The sequence below is a fragment of the Topomyia yanbarensis genome, chromosome 1 (assembly GCF_030247195.1).
Source record: "Topomyia yanbarensis strain Yona2022 chromosome 1, ASM3024719v1, whole genome shotgun sequence".
Taxonomy (NCBI): domain Eukaryota; kingdom Metazoa; phylum Arthropoda; class Insecta; order Diptera; family Culicidae; genus Topomyia; species Topomyia yanbarensis.
The window spans coordinates 204,589,998-204,605,184 of record NC_080670.1 but is presented as its reverse complement, the minus strand read 5'-3'; the positions used below and the strand labels follow the sequence as shown (position 1 = coordinate 204,605,184).

Here is a 15,187-nt window from a genome sequence, read left to right as displayed (position 1 = left end):
TATATAAGAATACCAACAACATGATGGATGAGGTTAAAGTATAAGCTAGCGTAAATACGAATGAGCATATCCGGGCAAGGGACAAAAAATATCACATTATAAGCTCTGAATGATATCGATGAGTTTCACTCGAGTACGGGCTTCGGTTCGTATGAAAAGGGACTGATGATGCTGATGATAGCTACCTAATAGCTATAAGAAAAGAGCAACATGGTTCGAGTGTAGAGTATGAATTTCTGATGAGAATTTGATGAAAGAATCTGTTTGGAATAATAAATGAGATTGGGAAAATGCTTGTGCATTCGGATGCCCATCCGAATCAGAACGTTGAAATGTCGAAGAATCGAAGGTACTGGTGGAAGCTTCAACCTAGTTATAACTATACCCATATAGAGCGGCGACTTATCTATTAGATTATCGTTTCACTTTTCGATGCTTCGTTGTAAAATTTCTCATAACTTGACATCAATCGCAAAATGCAGTTTTGAGTTTCAAGAATAACCACTTCGCCCAACCGGAACCGTTCCCCCCCGTCCAAAGGGACGCTTCGGAAGCAAGTTACCCATCCAACGGATCAGAGCGTGCACTACTTCAACCAAACCATCTTTCACAGTCTGCGCCCGCCCTTGGGAAAAAGGCAAACGAGCGAAGCGTGTAAATCTGATGGAAAATCACGACTCTTCTTGATTAATATCCGTCTCATTATGGGGCTTGTTCCGTTTTCTGTTTCCCCGTTTTTTTGTGCCGAAAGAAGCAGATTCGTCCGTTAGGACGGTTATTATATTGATTCTCATAATCCATATTTCCCACGGATGTGACTAACGATTTCCTAATCGAATGATGGAATGAACACAGTTTTCACACTATAGTTATCATAAGAGACCAGTTACTGTCAACTGCATGCACTGCTACCACCGAACACTGACTCGAAGACGTCAACCACAAATTAAAATTATAATTGCCTCGCAGGCAGCAGGCTTTGCGTTGCTCGGGAGTCAGCCCTTCTCGTCACTCGCGTAGCAACTCAGCACGGTTGCCGGAAATAGTTTCTGGGTGTTCGTGCAAAGAAGTAATTAGTTTTACCCTTCTTCGCTGGCTTCGGGTTTCCTTACCATCGCCTACTTCGCAAAGAAAATAGTAAGAAAGCTTATCAAAAGGGGTCAATCTACCGACTGTATATAGACGAATACATAATACTTTACCGAAAGGTCACAAAGTGTTTATCCTTGACAGATCGTTGAACTTCGAAAAAAAGTTTTTCGCTGTTCTTCGAGCAAACCAAATCGTCGGCAAAAGTCCATGTTAACCAAGATGTAAACAGTAGTTAGTGAAGTGTCAAAAAGTGAGATTAGCTGTGATGGTAAAAAATCTTCTAGCGCTTATCGGACATTTCAAACCAAACACGGATTTTGAGGGCGGCCTTTGACCGAATTACTCCCGACAGAGAGGACAACCTTGGCACCGAAATGTGACACCGAAAAAAAAAACTTTGAACTCCAACACTTCCGGGCTGACAGCGGTACGGCAGCAGTCCCCGGAAGGGGCAGAATATTAAACAGCTGCCATTAAGTTCCATTATATTTGGACATCATTCTTCATTTCGGCGAAATGGCCAGTCATGACCGGTAACTTAGTTCTGGAGTAAAACAAAAAACAAAGAAAAAGTACACATAAAATACGAACACGTCCGTGGACGAGCTGTGAATTTCGACTCTTTTTTTTTTTTTTTGAAGAGATAAATGTCGCGCCAAGTTTGTTGCTATCAGCAGTCCCAGATTGCACAAGGAATGGTGGCTCGTGAGAAAAGTTTCACAATATGAAATGTCATAAATCATATCCATCCGTAGCATAAGCCGTCTTTCCTGTTCAAGTTGGCACAGGCGTTAGAACTTTTTTGTTGCTATTTATTTTTCCTATTTGGTAGGTTCGGCCTTGTCGAACACAGTTTTGTAGAACTCGCTTGAAACGATATGTGACGTTTATCACATGTCTACTTGGATCTCATGTTTGGCACTGCAAATGCCATAATAAATTAGCAACATAGAAATCGTCATCAAGATAGTGCGCCAGGCCTAATTTGCAAAAGTTTTAAAATTTCGGGGGACAAGTATTCGATACAAATTTGAGACTAATCGTTCACAGTTAAGCGGTGGATAAACGTAGAAAATATTTGTAAAGAGATTGATACAAATTGAAGACAAATTTGGGTGGTTAAACTTGATTAAATTTAAGAAACATCCGACTGTCTGGCAACCGTTGTAAACTTTCAGGTTTACAATTCAGTGTGGAGAAGAATTAGTATAATAAAACACGGGAAATATTAAGCATGTATGATGTGGTACATTTACTGAAGATGAAAATGGAGCTTAGACTAACGGAAGTTGTCAATATTCAGTTTCACCACCTGCGCCATTCAGTACTGATATCATTCAATAAGTTGGCCTAAGCATAAAGTTTCATTTCACAGAACAACCCGAATCGCGGGATTGAAAGTGTCAGTTTTTCTTTATCTAAGAGAAGAGAAAACATTCGGCTACTAGTTTCGTTTAATCTTGCAGATAACGTGAAGACTGCAAGCAACCATTGTTACCAGTTTCATACTGTGTATTTGTTCCTAAAATGAATGACTGAGCCGTGGTTAGCTCGGTCTTTGTAAATCTGTAGATCTGGTTACTGTGACGGAAACCATGCCACCACTAGCGTCCATGAGTTGACAATTATCAATGAAATTCTGGTAGAAATTTCGAAGGAAGGGTCCAAGTCAGGTGGAATCACGGTGAGAAAATTTAAGTATTTTTATACTAACTAATTGTACAAACAGTTTAGAATCGCTGCAAGACCCTGTAGATGAAGTTTACCGCACAAAATTTAAATTGAAGCATCAAAAACTCTGAATATGAAAATTTTCGTAAGATAATTTTCTCCACCAGCTACCGATTATAGAACAGCATTGCAATCGGCCGATATAAATTGTGATCAAATGCTGGATTTTTCCAGTTTATAGGTAGCAGTCACTCTCACTTGTCTCCAGTTACGTGAAACATTTCTTCTCAATAAACCTATTGAGTAGATTTAATTGGCGTCTTTTTGATCAGGATCAGGCAGATTCTTCAACAAATTTGATTCCCTTTGGCTCGGAAGTATTATTCGTGCAATTTAGAATTCCATCATCAAAAGATGGAAGTAAGTCCGGACATACCTTCCAAAGTCCAATCCGTTTAATTTCAGTTAGCAGTATACCATTGAAACCTCATCGATATTTCTCACAATAGACCATCAACAAACCGGCGCCAATAGCCGCATTTTCTTCGCGTGAGGTGGTCCTTTAAATTTACTGTCTACAACTTCAGAAACTGTTTTGTAGAACAGCAATCTAATTTCCGATATCGGTAGATGAAATAGCCATCGAAAGATACAATCACTGCCGGAAGGGATAATTGAGCAGATAACTGCTTCAAACATATTTTTACTGTTTGGAGAAAAGCCAGAAAATCTAATACTTTGAAGATCATGTTTCCATGTCATAGAGAATCTTCGAAGACGCAAGATCCTTTACTAGGAGGTTTAGGAAATGCAAACCAAAATTTTCTATAACTTTCAAGTTGAGCAAAAGTGGTTTCTGGGAGTGGTCATTAACTTCACCGAAATATACAGGGATCGGGATGTAACTCTTTTCAGCATTTCTGAACAACACAGCTGGGCAGTGCTGAGCAGACGAAATCTATTCGAACGTAGCCTGATGGGGGATGAGTCCACATCATATCTACGAACGACACCGAATCCAATTGCTCCCAGTCAAGTATCTTAGCTTACTGAAGCGAGAAGACCTTGAATCTTCCAACTTCGGGCAAGTCATCAACGATCTTTCTCGATTCCATGACCGCACCGTCTATCTCGACGTCACGTGAGGAAACATATAAGCGGTACTGGCCCGTGAAAAGCTGATAGCAAGCAACCGCGTTTGCTTGATTCAGAATAGACAAAACGACGCAAACATTGTTCAGTTACCCCGTCGTAGTATTCGGTTGAATTTTCTGGCCGAATTCTACACTGGGTAGCCCCAGAGGATAACCGCCCGATCGCATTGCAACCATTGAACCACTTAGCTTGATTTGAGAACGTATAGCCAATAGCCGAATGCTCGTGGCACCCAATAAAATTCAAGACCTACAGATTTCACACAGACAGTCCAGTTCAGTCGAACCGACCCCTCAACGTCTTCTGAGTGTACAACCCCCTGTACCTGTCCTGTCAGAGAATGTATCGAGAAATGGCGAAGAACCTTCGGCGGCTACTGGTACTGGGGACACTGCTTCCCTTCTGGTAGGTCTACTGCAACTAAATGGTAATACTGAACGGAACAGTGCCTCAGATTCTATTTCAGAAAAAAAAACCAGATCCCAACCTCACCGGATTTCACGCGCTCCGGAAAGAGATGCGACAGTCTTCTTTTCATCCCATATCATATCAGTGAATGCATCGCTTTCGCAGAAACAAGCAGAGCTCTCACCAATTGCTTTCCAACCCGATCATGATCTCCAGTACCACCAGCCGTTCTCGAGAATGGATCTAATGGTGGCACTCAATAAACGAAAAGCCACTGGTTTCGACAACATCGAATACCTTCTGTGAAGTGAAGTTGGGCACCCTATTGTACTACAGCATGAAAAAACGCTTGACATATACTGCAGCTAATCTAGTAGGCCTTTGTTGGAGTTTTTTTCCTACTGTGAGCTTCTCTAGTTTAGACAACTGCGGGTATTCGTTTGTCTTCTTTCGGATATCAAAACACATCTACCTCTCGATGACAAACGGACACTGCTGGCTACAGTTACAACGGGATCTGGGAAGTGTCCTGGAGTACTGCACTCATTTCGCCACTTCCTTGAAAGGAATCAAGACATCAGGAGCTCGAAAGGCCTTTCCATCTATAAGCCTGTTACCTTGCATGGTCAAAGTCATGAAAAGAATGGTCAACAGAAGACTCTTTTCCTTTCTTGAACCCGAAAACCGACTGAACCATTGTCAACTCACTTTGCGCATAAGACTTGACACCGGCGATCACCTCGGGTCTTCCGTGAATTAGTCGGGTAAACCGTCGCTGATATGATCGTTCTTGACTTGAATAAGGCCTTTAACACCGTTTGGCGCCACGAGGTTCTCAGATAACTTCAACAATGTGGAAGTCGGGGCAATCTTGGACAGTTCTTCTTGGACGCATCATCTGTTGTACGCATTCGAGAACAACTGGAATACTGCCCTCTACATCATCCAAGTCACTTTCAATCTTCAGCAGACAGCGCACTGGAGTCATACCCTGTCGATGCAGTGCTGTTGCACTAGTCTTTCTGAGAACCTACGGACTGAGACTGACTAACGCTTCACACAGCCAAACAAATGCATAGGGAATATATCCGAGTACCATTCTAACCGCTAATGGGTCTACTCATAGTGTGGAATCATCCCTGGAGTGCACGCGGTCCAAACATAGATATCAGTATTTCCAGATCAGTTAGGGGCGGCGCGACTCCAAATGTCTTATCGAAAGACCTTTGTCTTATTAAAAGAAGTTACGCGAACCCTGTAAAGCTCTTCATTGACGGATTTAAGTCCATCCAAGGTGTAGGGGAAGGAGTCAGTGGCAGTGGAGCCGGAGGAAACTTAACAGTGCTATCATCCCTCTGATCAGGGGGACCCCGGTATCTCTCTGTTCAAGCCATCGAAGCGGCTTAAGATCCTTTTACAACAATATGTCGAGTTCCAGGCCACAGCGCAGTCCGGGGAAATAAGGACGCCGATCGGATTGCCTCCCTCGGTCGAACCCCGCGTATGTCCTTCACTAAGAAAGTACCGAAGGAGGACATCGTTAGGGCTTTGTCCAATCTCTGAAGACTATCAACTGGTCATCTCCACAAAACTAAAGGATACATTTCCGAAGATGTGGAGTAAAAATGATCGTTAAACCGTTGGAAACAGGTATAGAATTTCGGCACAAGAGCAACCATCTCAAGAAGTTACAACCAACAGTAATCAGAGAATTAGGTGGTTTATGTAGTTCCTGCTTTGCCTATCCGGTAAAGTACGCTTTTTTTCGTAACTCTGTGCCCTAGCGAAATATATGTGAAACATGAGCTTGTTTACAATAACACATAGATGTCAGCACTATCAACGTTTAGAATTTTGGTATAGTGTCCGCGAGTAAAAGTCTGGACAATATTTATGTACGAAAATCTGAAATTCTTGTAGAGTCACCTAGGCCGTCCTGACAATAGGGGTCCACCGGGTAAACAAGAACCCAAATAGTGGGGAATCCCCTACTTACAAACCAGGGATATCACCGCATTGCGGCGGATCGCTTTCTTGAACCAATGTGATTTGCATTCTCAATAACGACAGCAAAGCCAAACGGATTCAATCGAACCACATTCGTTCGAAAAATCAATCCGTCGTAATGTAGAATAAGGCTGATAACTTTCCGGTCCAATTTTGTACTGGAAGATTCGGGTTTCCGCCGCTTTCTGGGTGTTCATTCAATGAATAGTACTTTCCTAACTTGTTTTTGGTGGATTTTACACTCGCGTGATGACCTTCAAAGCGCTTCCCCACTTTTCACCCCTTTCCACTTAACCATTTGTCCAAAAACTTAATATTCACTTCATTTTCAATGCACGACACTTTTGAAACGAAGAATTTAAAACGCAACGTAAAAAATAAACAAATGAAAAATGACAGTCAAGCGCACAGCATGCTGTGATGAGCACACGAAAACCATAAGAAATACGGGCGTCCAACTAAAATATATGCGGATAGCTTATTTTCGATACAGTCCTTAGAGAGATTCCAAAAAATAAACAAATTGATTTCAGAAGGCTGAACGCTATGATGGAAAAGAATTGGGAACACGCTTTAAAAGGTGCCTACTTTCAGATTTCGATGAAGGAAGTGGTCAAGAATTTAACCGGAATAGACCTTTCGTGGAAAGCGAACAAAATTTACTGTCTTGACGAGCAACAAATACGCTACTGATTTCCTACACTATAAATAGCTCAAAATTCAGCAAATTGCACCCCATCTTTTCGAACACGAAATGACTTTACAATGCTCTCGCCAGGTCGGCGAATATAAATAAACTTCCAAATTCCAATAATGCAGCAAATGGGAAAGCGAGAGAAAAAAAACTCCCTCCTAATATAAACAATCAACTCCTCCAAAAATAACCCACCACCACAGTAGGCGCAATATTTATGCGCGGCAAAACAATAACATTCAGCGCACTCTTGCGGCCTATAATTACAGGTTTCCTCCAACGCAACGCCCCCTCCCGTGTGTGGCTAATAATGAATAACATTGGCATTGTAGATAGAGGATACCTTGCCGGATTTTCAATAGCAAACGAAGCGTGTTTTTCTTTTCTTTTCTTTTATTTTCGGAGGAAGAAGAAAACTAAATTCTACACTTGGCCTTCACACACGGCAACTAAGTTTTCCGTTCTCTTCCCATTCACCGATATGAAACGAAATGGGAGAAATGAGAATATTTTTGTGGCCGTCACAAATACAAAATAATTCAGAGCAAAAGGTTGAAGGATAATTCGTCTGTCAAAATGCCGCTGAGAGAGACGTGTTGCAGCTGGCGCTGCGCAGTTTTGTACGCTAAATACGGTATGGTTCTTGGAAAGAAATTTGAAATTCTTGTTTGATATTAGAAAAAACTATTTTCAAAGCGAAAACGTTTTTGTTTAGCACTATCGGTCTAACTTAACAACAGTTTCCACCACAGGGGTTACCATCTTTGACAGTTAACCCAGCAACAGGATAGGGCTCAAGGTGATTGAATAATGTGTTGCCCTGTTAATTTAATTTCGAATCAAATTTGGATCGTTCAACCGTATTTCGAACCAGTCAAATTTTCTCGTTTATCTCCCACCCGAGAAGAAAAAGAAAAATTGAGCTGATCTCAATTTTTCCCCCGCTGTCCGCGGGTGAGAATTTCCCGCAGGCGCACAAATTCCTGTACGCGTACGCGTTTAGAGCGATGTGGGCATGACTACTACGTACGTTTAGTCACACCGTTGACCGCGATGCGGACGTTTCGCGTGAATCGTCGTCGTGTTGAATTTTTTTTTCGGTCCCTGCGTGCGTCGTGAATTACCCTGACTCTTCACCGCCGGTGGTGGACAGAAAATAAGTTGTGAAATCAATCAATCCATCAATCAATCAGTCAATTGGATTCGTAACTTAATTTGATTTGGCCGATTGGCCGCGGTCGGTTGGGTCACAACCTGGACACCGGCCACATCGTATCATCTGTCATCCTTCGTAGGTCATTGGCAGTCGTCGAGGACGGAGGCGGAACGGACGAGCAAGGACGATCGGTGATTTTCACAATTATATCGGAGCGGGAGTGACAAGCGGCGTAGTGAGAGAAAGAGTGTTTATTCTGAAGCAGGTTGGTAAATTGTGTAGTGGAAAAAAGTCGCCTACTATTTGTTTAGCTATAACGAGACAAGGATGATTTAAAACAGACTGGAGGACGTTTTTTTCAGTGGGGGCTCAGCGAGCGTCATCGTCGCGAAGAAACGAGTTGCTTCGATGTCGGTCTTGTGGGTTGAAGTTACTGAGGACGGTCGTTGTTTGTGTTGTTTGAAAAGTCGAAGATTAACCCCGGTCAAACCTTTCGAAATTGTTTTGGAATTCTAAACAATTTCTCCATGCATTTCAGCTTAAATACAGCAATCGATTTCTACTCAACTTCTAACCTATTTCTTACAATTAAAGTGTGAGTCGATAGTTATTGCGACACTTTAGACTGATTGGTAAATTGGCTATGGATATCTTATACAGTTGTTTCCGATACGTTTTTCTCAATTTTTCTTCTTCCTTTTCATTCTTCGTCACTCCTTTGGTCTTCCGAAAGTTAGTGCTTCATCATGACCCAATAAGTTTCGATCGGACGGAGCTCAGGACAGCTTGGTGGGTTCATGTCTTTTGGCTCAAAATTAGCCGCATGCCACTTCTGCACCCGTTTTTGGAACAGTTGCGTGCCGTCAAATCTGGCCAAGACAAAATCGTTTTGATCGAGCTGCCTGGTTCGCCAAAAGCACTTTCTGGAAGCACTCAGTTTTGTAAATCTCACCGTTTATGGTGCCTTTGGTCACGAAGAGTTCAATACCACAAGTGCATATGGCCTGCCAAATCAGATACTTCGAGTCGAATTTTGACAGCTTCTTCCGTTTGAGACTGTCATCCACAGAAAACTTGTTCTTATACGTGAAATATTCCTGTCCCAGCAGCTGTTAAAAATCCGATTTGATGTGAGCAATAACGCAGCACCGTATTTCGTTAGTAGCATCAGGTAGTGTTTGCCAGACAGTGCCAGTGGTTGAGTGGTAAATGTGACCGCCACCCATCCTAGTTGGTCTGGGTTCAATCCCAACCGTTGGGTCGTTGAGATTTTTCTGAGGTGAAAAAAGCTGTGGTCACGTCTTCCTTCGGAGGAGACGTAAAGCCTTTGGGTCCCGGTCCATGAGTTGATGGATCGATATCTAGTCCAGATAGTGGAGTCACCTCTCTGGCGTCGGTAAAGAAGATGTAAAATCCAACTTCTATACTAAAAAATATCTCCTCCTCCCGTGATACTTGTGGAGTGCGCAGTAGTATATACGGCCTCTAGCAAAAGCAAGTATCGGACTATCATTCCTTCCCTTTCCTTTTCTGGCCGGCGCCGGTATTGATCAACACTTTAAGATTACCAGACGTTACACATTGAAGGATATTTCGCTACTCCCAAGCATAATCATCTACTGATTCCCTGTGCAACTTCAGCTAGTCCAGATCGACAACAGAATAGCAGCCAGGGGTAGTCGCACAAGCTCAAGCTCAAGCTCAAGTAGCGTCGGGTAGAGTTTTCGAGCACACGTTTTGGTAACACTCTGCTAGAGTTCGTCCCGATATGAGAAGTTCTGTACTTTGTACATTTTCAATCCGAACCGTCTTACCGAAACTTAAAGGTTTTTGACCAAGTCCACTCCAACATGTTCCGTTTGAAAGAAGCAATCTGCGGTTTGTCGGTTTATTAAACTTTGTTCCCGATTTTTGTTCAGCTCTTAACTTATGGCACACTGTCATCCGTTCCTGGAACTTTTGGAAGACATTTAAGACGCTTGTACACTGTATATTCATCAGTTTTGCTTAGGAGCGATGCGACAACCCAGAATTTTGGAAGTAAGTGCACAAAATACTTTTCTTGGACGGTTAGCTGATTTTCTTTTATCTCGACCGGAATCTCACTGACAACCGCAAAACTTAGCAGATGTAAACAAAACACTGTAAAGTGAAAATGGTAAAAAATTGGTTAATTCCGGTCAAATACGCAAGTTTGAAAATGTCGCAGTAATTATCGGCTCCCCGTTTGTATCCTGTTCCATCGACAGAACCGATTCTAATTAGATTCAATTGTGTCACTGAAGGCCGGGTACTAACTCGAGCCAACCAGAATTCCGGCTCGTTTTCTAACTGGACTTGCTGAATACAGTTGATAGTTGTTTATCGCAGCAAGTTAGGAAACTAACGGCACTATGTGGGTTTCGGTAACAGATTTTTTAGGTACCTGCATGGAGGTCCCTCTCATACCAGGACGAATTGAATGGGTGCTCACTGGGTAGCAGTGTTCTTGTTCCCCGGTAGGTTGTGCTGAGCTCTGAGGGCCCTCGAGGGGGGTCTCCCCATGCTCCGACAGAGAGGGGTGAGGGCCCGCAACGTGAGTATGGCGGTGGGAGTTCTGCTCCTTTGGATTGGGATGCAGGTAACCTCCCCTAGTGCCCTCGTAGGGGCTAACAGAGGGCCCGCTTTAGCTCGGCAGTGGTGTAGCGTGGTGATCAGTGTTCTTGATGGTTGTTCTCTCCGGTTCCTGATTTGGGAGTGGCAGAGGGCTCGCGTTTGTTGCATTGTGGCCCGTTCTTGGACCACGGGTGCCCTCCCTAGCACTCGGTCTGAGTGTTGCGGAGGGCCTGTTTGTGGATTGCTATGGCGTGTGTTTCTTGGGCTTAGGTTGGCGCATGGCTGTTGAGCTTTTGCTGACGATGAGGAGCCTCCGGCATATCAGGCAAGTGCAAAACAAGGACAATCGAAAAGGAAGCGCTCCTCTTCCTCCACCTTCGTTACTTCTCACTCGAACGTTCCTGGTGTGTGATCTCTAGCACTAAGTACACGTCATTGAAGTAAAGTAGAAAAATCAACGGTCACAAGCAGCCTCCCTGTGCTAATCCTGATGTGAAAGTAAATGTCAGGCAATCTACAATGAAAACCATTACCTCTCGATCTGTGAGCTACGATCGAAACAAACGCAAAAATCAACGCGAATCAGAAGACTTCAGGAAAAAATAGACTTTGGGGATAAAAACCATGACGATTTGAGTTTTTTGTCGACATCCTCGGTGAATTGTGGCGACCCACGTTCGGTTTTTGGCCTGGTTTACTGCTTCTCTAGATACTGTCATACAGTCCGACATCCTTGATGAAGGTTAGCAACACTTGCTACCGGCCCGAATCATTCGAGAGGTTATCTCAGATCGACCGCGGCATGTCGTATTATTGTTTTCGAGTTCGTGACAATTGCACAGTTGGACCGTTGGGAGAGCTTTGGATTTTTTGCGTGTGGCCGTGGGAGCTGGCGTGAATGCTTGCGTTGTACTCTTGGTTGTTGGGGTTTTCGCCGAAATCCAGACGCCAACACGCCTGTCGAGGGAAGCGTCGATGTTCCCTTTTATTCAACTGTGTCCTGTACAAAAGGGTGCTTAGGTGTTGTACTCTCGTAGTCTTTTAGTATGAAGAGCGAGTCTGTGAAGATGACCGTCAGGGAGTCGTTGGGTCTTTTATCCAGCCAGGGCGGCTGCCTCGGCGAAGAAGCCGAGAATGCTGTTTCTAGGGCTCCTCCTGGACACAGGCGGATGCAGCCGGTGTGCTTGGCAGCAAGTTGGAGACTATCCGGATGGCTCCGTGATTCACCGTGCCGAGAACCTCGGCCAATCCGGCTAAGTTGATCCCGTAAAATATCCTGCTGTGGATAAAGGCGCGGCTTACTTTGATTGCGGTTTTTTTTATTGCTCTCTCGGCTCTCGCAATCTCTCGTTGGTTACCGGGAGTGCGGAACGAAAGTCTCTCTTTCTGGAATGGTATCTGAACTCCGTTGAGCGAGACCCGTTTGGCGTTGGCAAGAAGAAGGAAGGATCCGCAGTGATGAGTGATCGCACAGTTAAAGACGGCGATGTTGAAGCCAGTGGTTACCGTCCGATCGCGTTGACGACGGCTTGTAGGAAGATCGAGTGCGCGGAATAAGCAGGTGCCGTCGGCGTGGACGATCACGTACTTTTTAGGTAGTGAGGTGTTACTGTTAGAACCGATCCTTGTGGGCTCCGCTGGCCTTCCTAAATTTATCGGAATGATCGTCACCAATGTAGACCTGGAAGCGCCGGTGGTTTAAAAAGTTAAGGCTCCGAGATTTTCGCGCATCGTTGAGTGGTGTTCCTGGTGGCTAGAAACACATTCAAACGGGAGATCTATAAATTCAACTGCTACAGTGAGCTGTGCCCAGATGGTGTCAATATTTGGAGTAACGCTTATCGAGTCTTTATAACGACGATCAGAGGTTGAGCTGTACCCGGATAACGTAATGGTGGAGGATCTTTTCCGAAGCATGATCCAACGTTGAAACTGTTGGAACAGATATCGCTAGAGATATTCAAATGCCCAATGCCAAGGTTCTGACAGCGGCGAAGGATACTAAAGTGAAGATCATATGGAATCCGACGTGGAATTGAAAGATGCAAATCTGGTGTTCCCGGATGTTTGGGGTAGTGCTAACGAAATACCTGGAAGAAGCTTACATCCCTGACAGAGCTGATGCGGAGAAACCGTAAAGATTTAGCTTAATACAAGGTCATATACCTGCTGGATAATTTGATCCCAGAAAGGAAGATCGACCGTGGAAGCAATTCAGACAGCCATCGAACAACAGAGTCGAGAACTGGCTGAATGGAGGTACAGTTTGTCGAGTTCATTCAACGGGCTCTTGTCACCGTCTGAGGCATAGCCATCACATTGAACAGCGCACTGAAACATCAAGCAGTGATGATCGACGATTGGATAAACTTAAATAACCACGTCGAAGGCGGTGGCTATAATTATACCAAACACAGGTTGTCCAGGAAGCAGTAAGGGGAACTAGTAATCTTCTGGTTGGTGAAACGTCTTCCATAGGTACGCTGAACAGTGCGGCCCGGTTCATGACCAGGTGAGTTGCGAACGCGTAAAGAATTATAGAATTATGGAAGGCAGTACGCGCCATCGTCGGAATGACCCTTACGAAGCGTGATGGAACCTTTGCTGGGATAGCGGTACGGGATCAAGTTTTGTGTGCGGCTTGGATAAAATGTAACAAAAACTTATCAAATGCTTCAAGGAGCCTTGAAGGAGGAATGCCTTTGAAGATCTTAAAACTGAAGATGGCTCAAGGCCTTCAAGGATGGCCAGGAGAAGATTTTGTTCTGGACGCCCAACAACAGCCCGGACCGATGGAGAAACGTCCAGCGGGTGTGAGAAATTTTGAGCTCTAGACCATCGTTTAGCATCCAGGCAATCGCAGACACCTTGAACTTGTCACTCACAGCCTGATATCAAAGACGTCTTCCAGCTCCATCACGACAATGCTCGCAGTCACACGGTCTTCGCTGTGGAACAGTGCAAATGGATTTTTCAGAAAATCATCCGGAAAACCGAAACTGCGTAGTCTATTGCAGTCATCGCTCGTTACTAGAATGAGAAGCATGTTGATGCACATTCAAACGGTGCGAAAGAAGGCAATTTGCATTTTTTGCCCATAAATTGCTGCGAATGTTATTTTTATTAATCAGCCTTATTCTGCATTATGACGGGTCGGTCGGCCCTATTCTGCGCGGCGTGTGGCGTGAGACGACTAATCTCACCCCACTCTACATGACTTTTCTCACCCACTTCTGAAGGAGTCACTTCGTGTGACGTGAGACGCCCATTTAACCGCAATGGAGTCGACTCTAAGAATCTTCGAGTGAAAAAAGCCACTTAAAGTGAGGTGAGTTTAGTCACCTCACATCACACGCCGCGCAGAATAAGACCGGGTTTTCGAACGCATGTGATTTGCATTCTCAATAATGACAGCAAAATCAAACGTCTACGGTGATCCTGCAGCAGTTGGTGGAAATGTATTTTTCAGTAGAAAGTCATGCGCCAATCAGGTATGCCTTATTCGCAGCCGAGTGAACAGTCGTTAACCTTTGGATTTAGACACACGCAGTTCTTGACGAAATATTTTTAAATTGTCTGCAAAGGACTGCCGATCAGTCTCTGGCACTAAATACATGTCATTGAAATAAGGTAGAAAAATCAACGGTCCCAAGCAGCCTCCCTGGGCTATTCCTGACGTAAAGTAGAATCGAAGCAAATGCAAAAACCAAAGCGAATCAGAAGATATCAGACGAAAAAATTAGGCTTGGGGGATAAAAACCATGACGATTTGAGAGTTTTAGTCGACATTCCACGACACCCGGCTAGTCAGTTGAAAATCAAGACTCTAAGCCCCACGTTCGGTTTTCTGGTCTGGTTTGCTGCGTCTCTAGATACTGTCGTACAGTCCGTCCGACATCCTTGAGGAAGGTTAGCGCAAGACTTGCTCCTGGACCGGGTCATTCGAGGGGTTATCTCTGATCGAACGCGGCATGTCGTATTATTGCTGTAGGTTTTCAAATTCGTGACAGTTGAACCATACCGCGGAAGCTGCTTTGAATGCTTTCGTTATACCCTCGAATGATGTCGGTTGTTGGGGTCAGCCCTCTACCCCCTATTGCCCAAATACACCGGGTGGCGTACTGGTTATGAGCATCCCGATGTTTTCTCCAAGAATCCGACACTTGATACTTGTAACTTAAGGTTTCACCCAATAAGCTTCAGCAGTACGTGACTCGGACTTAGTCGTAGGGACAGCGACAGGAGAAACTGGAGGGATTTCGCGGATCTTCTGCTATAAAAAATCAACTTCCTTAATTGTTGTAAGTTTACTGTACAAACATATAGTTTTTCGAGAATCACTGGTAGATTCACTGGACACTCGTACGTACCGTACTGTAGACATTGTTGGTAGTTAGATTGACCGGCGA

At 44.1% G+C, this 15,187-nt stretch overlaps 1 protein-coding gene across 1 annotated transcript in view; it reads left to right on the top strand.

The window, feature by feature from the left end:
- The first annotated feature begins 8,042 nt into the window (after nucleotides 1-8,042).
- LOC131688997 (uncharacterized) overlaps nucleotides 8,043-15,187 on the top strand; it is a 61,113-nt gene continuing 53,968 nt past the window's right edge. Inside the window, exon 1 of the mRNA XM_058973719.1 lies at nucleotides 8,043-8,448. The gene's annotated coding sequence lies outside the window, so the exon portion shown is untranslated. The remainder of the gene's footprint in view (nucleotides 8,449-15,187) is intronic.